This window comes from Ictalurus furcatus, chromosome 14, assembly GCF_023375685.1.
Source record: "Ictalurus furcatus strain D&B chromosome 14, Billie_1.0, whole genome shotgun sequence".
Lineage (NCBI taxonomy): Eukaryota > Metazoa > Chordata > Actinopteri > Siluriformes > Ictaluridae > Ictalurus > Ictalurus furcatus.
The window spans coordinates 13,348,801-13,353,493 of NC_071268.1; the positions used below are offsets into that span (position 1 = coordinate 13,348,801).

At 38.5% G+C, this 4,693-nt stretch overlaps 1 protein-coding gene across 5 annotated transcripts in view; it reads left to right on the plus strand.

Annotated features, from left to right (window-relative positions):
- Nucleotides 1–4,250: 4,250 nt before the first annotated feature.
- The window catches only part of nap1l4a (nucleosome assembly protein 1-like 4a), a 13,386-nt gene continuing 12,943 nt past the window's right edge, over nucleotides 4,251–4,693 (plus strand). For 3 of the 5 annotated variants that reach the window (XM_053641921.1, XM_053641923.1, XM_053641919.1), the window contains exon 1: nucleotides 4,251–4,330. The gene's annotated coding sequence lies outside the window, so the exon portion shown is untranslated. Of the gene's footprint in view, nucleotides 4,331–4,549; nucleotides 4,645–4,693 lie in introns of those variants that run through there. The other 2 variants (XM_053641922.1, XM_053641920.1) reach the window with 2 other exon arrangements.

Sequence of the window (4,693 nt, forward strand, 5' to 3'; positions counted from 1 at the left end):
CACTGATGAATGAAAGTGGAGTACAACAAGAAGAGACCGCCCACTCTCTTACGTCACATACTTTCCCTATAATGTAAGTGTTCAGCCATGTATAGCCATAATAACGTTTTAGTATGAGAGTTCTGAATAGAAAAGGTTCTCTGTTCATTTCATTATCATTATCATTCTGCACACTGAATTATATTCATCTATCCATCCATTTTCCATACTGCATATCGTACACAGGATTGTGTGTGTGCGTATACACACACGTTCATTTGTATTTTCATTTATGGCATTTGGCAGACGCCCTAATCCAGACTTACATCTATTTAATTTAATGTGGAATCTTGGAAGTACAGGTATTTGAGTTTACAGTCTTCTGATCAGTAGTCCAACATCTTAACCACTGAGTTACCACTTCACACAGTATGGACAATTTGGAAATGGGGGGAGGAAACTGGAGTACCTGGAGGAAACCCACTAAGTATGGGGAAAACATGCACACAGTGTAGAGGTGAGATTTGAATCCCCAACCCCAGAGGTATGAGGCAAGCATGGTAATCACTAAGCCACCGTGCCCCCACACTGGATTGCTGTATATGAGCATACTAGTATAATAGTATAACAATAATAACTTTATAGTAACTATAAGTTACACATGGGTCAGAGAAAGAGCTAGATAGTTAGATAGCTAGATAGACTGACTATATGGCCAAAAGTTTTTGGACACCAGGCCATCACACCCATATGTGCTTTTTGAACATCCAGTTATAATAACCTCAGCTCTTCTGGGAAGGCTTGCTACTAGTTTTTGGAGCGTGGCTGTGAGGATTTGTGCTCATTCAGCAACAAGAGCATTAGTGAGATCAGGCACTGGTGTTGGGTGAGGAGACCTGGGGTGCAGTCGGCAGTCTAATTCGTCCCAAAGGTGTTCAGTGGGTTGAGGCCAGGTCTCTGTGCAGGACACTCAGGTTTGTCATGCTGGAAAATGTTTGGACCTCTTAGTTCCAGTGAAGGGAAATTGTAACAATACAGCACACAAAGACATTCTATACAATTGTGTGCTTCTAACTTTGTGTCAACAGTTTGGGGAAGAACCACACATGCGTGTGATGGTCAGGTGTCCAGATACTTTTGGTCAGATAGATAGATAGATAGATAGATAGATAGATAGATAGAAATTCTGATTTACAAAATTGCAGTAATGTGTTTGTAATGTGTTAATTGTTGTATAGAAGAATTTCTTTGATCACATTATGATTTAAATATGTTTATTATATAATCAGGTCCAATCAGAAGTTAAAATAATCAGATTGATAAGAAAGGTTTTACTCCATCAAAGGCCTAATAATGAGTTTTAAATGTATTTCAATCATGAAGAAATTGACTTAATGTTAAACCAGCATTTAAATATATTAAGCATATGATTATGTTGTAATAATATATGGAATATTTTAATCAAAGTATAATCCAATCATGTATAATCCATGTATAAGATATAAGAGAGTATTCATGTATATTAATCAAAGAAAACCAGGACAAACTGATATAACTCAAGTTTGTGGGAAATCACTGAGCACACATTTCTCACTCGCAGTTTGTTTCTTTTTCTTCCTAGCTTGTTAACTTGTTATCTGCCATTCCTTAGTGTGTATCCACTATTATTGCCAAGATTTATGAGTGGGAAGTTAGAAAAATACAGGATATGCACGTACTGATAAGGCCACCTGTCTTAGGGAAGATGCATCAATGTTCAAGGGAATGTATTGGAGTTACTTTGCAAAAAGACCTTCTTCGTACTCTTATCAAAACAGATGGATGGGATGTAGAGAGTCTTTTGGCACTTTTGCACTGCACGGTACAATTCGAGTCGACTCGCTTTTTGGGGACTTTCCACTGTGGATAGTACATGGTACCTGGTACTTTTTTTAGTACCACCTCGGTCAAGGATCTAAGTGAGCCGAGCCGATACTAAATGTGAGCCACGCACTGAGGGAGTAAGGATTCTCCTTAACGAGTGGTTTTGTATTGTGAGTAGTGATGTGTCGTTCATGAATGAATCTTTAATATGACTCAGGAACAACGAGTTGTCTCAGAAAGTGATTCGTTCTGCAACATCCCCATAGGTTCTGTACAGGAAACAGAAATGATTGGTTCACGTCTCGAGTCTTCTAGTTCGAGTCGTTCGGTCTTCTGGTGAGTGCCGCATAGGCAATACACCATGCAGTACAGGAAACAAAAATGATAAGTTCATCTCTCGAGTCTTCGGGTCCGAGTCGTTTGTTCATCACGTCACAGCCCCACTGCATTCAGCCTATGGGGCGGTCATGGGATGAACGAATGACTTGAACCTGAAGACTAGAGAGATGAACTAATATTTCTGTTTCCGGGGAACAGACGTGACAAATGTAACGTCTCGGAACGACTCACATCAGGAGATGAGGTGAACTAACAGACTGCATCACCTGAAGACCCAGCTAAGCTATTAATTAATCATTTCTGTTTCTCATCATTCAGCCTTGGTTGCATTAGCCTATAGTTTATTTTTTATTCCAAATGTGATCAACGTTTGCATAAGTACTAGATGTGTTGAGGAATTTAACATGTAACATTTTAATTATATTCTGCTGAAATTAACTAAATGACTCGAAAAAATATTAATTCAATTTGCTGAATGAGATTCAAAGATCCGAGACAGTAAAACGATCCGAACTTTCCATCACTAATGAATAAATGTGTGTCATTTAATACATACTTTGCGTATGGTAATATTTTATTAATTGAAAGTTATGTATCATTTATCTCATTATATATAAAAATACAAAAGGTTTCTGTCTTCGATTTTTAAATCTTGCTTGTTACTGATTTCCAAACAAGCATTTATCGAAGTCTCTCCTGTTGCGGCTGAATCTAACTTAGTTTGAAGGTGTAGGCTATAAAATAATGTGTTAAGATGGGATCAGAGAGTCGCTTTGCAAACCGACTTGGCTTTAGTTACTATTGTAATAAAAGTCTAATTTATTTTTGCCATCAAAAACCTTGAGACTCCGAAGTTTTTATTTTTGCTGAAGAAGATTCCACAACAGTCGTGTCTTTAATTGTTTTTGTGTTTTGCTGCCTTTTTGGCCAGGTTGCGCTTGTAAAATAGATTTTATCTCAATTAGCTTTTATCTTGGATAAATAAAGGATGAACAAACAAACAAACAAACAAAATTGATCAACAAATCTTTCAGATTTTCTAATTGCCTTACTTTTGGTTGCTTTTTTAAAGATAACTTTTCTCTAATGTGTATTAGTTGTGGTTATTCAGAAACTGTTTCCTTTCTACCAGCCCTTACCAGCTGGCAAAGATGGTCTACCAATTTGACCCACTTGGCCTGTGTTTTGAAAGTTGGTAGCTGGTTAGTCCAAGCTGGATTTTTCAGCAAGGAAAAACAACATTGTTTCTTGGTCTCATACGCAATGAAGATATATTGATAAGGGGTGGCACCACTTACATTTTGGTGTGTATTTGGTTTTTGTGTTGTGTGAAGTATATGTTTTTGTATTTCTTTTAGTGTTGTTGGTTTGTTTTATTTTATGGTATCTTTTTGTGTTTTGTAGTGTTATACATTTCTCAACCACTGTTCTATCCTGGTTTTGCTTATATACACTCTTAGAAAAAGGTCAACTGTACATTTCCTTGTTAGAGTGATACATTTATCTTTTGTACCTTATATATATACTGTTTACTTGGAAATGTGGGTTATACTGTACCTTTTAAAAGATTTAAGGTACATAATTGGACTCTAATTACCTTTTAGATCAAAGTTTTAAAGGTAAATTTATATACTCCTTCCTAGGTAAAAACCAAACAAACAAACAAACAAAACAACACTTTTTGTTCAAAAGGCATAAATGGTGCACACTTGAGGGTACAACCCAAGAATAAGTGTTTTACCACAGACTTTGCTTGCAAATATTGTTTAAAGACCTAAATGTTGTTCCTCATGCCCTGTGAAAATGGTGTAGGCTTCGTATTGTGGAATCACTAACTGAGGTTGACTTTCTTCCGAATAACTACGTTCACAAACTCCGAACTTGTCATTTGAAACCCAAATAATCCAGAGTTGGATAAGGGTATGGGAACAATTCTTTCATGCCTAATGGCGTGCACTTTTAGAGGGAGTAGGGAGCTGTTTGTGATTCGGACACGCCCACAACCAATAACCGTTCAGCCGTACAGAAGCTCGTCGCTGATTGGGTGGCTCTCGGGGAGCGTTCCTCCAATGAGAGACGGGGATGTTGTGAAGCCAGTTTTTGCACCTTCTCAGTTTGTTAAGAGCGTGAGGACGGCCTGAAGCCTGAGGTAAGTCAAAGGCCATGTTTTTTCAGTCTCTACGTTCTCGAGCCCCTGTATATTGTATGTGAAATGTGTGTTATTTAAAGTATGAAGCGGTTGAGTCTCACGGCGGAGCGAGAGCGGGGTCCGCTTTACGCACGCAGTCACACGTCCAGGCGGTGTGGTGTGCTCCATGTGGGTCTCTCTCTCTCTCTCTCTCTCTCGCGTGCGCGCAACAAAAAGAGAGTGAGGATATTGGAGTATCAGTCCTGCTGAAATAACTTCACTCTAGAAAACTTTCCTTCATGCTCCAGGTGAATAAAACAAACCAGCCCACGCAGGTACTGACACCGGCCGCTGCTCTGTCATGATCCTCGCCATGTTGTGTTC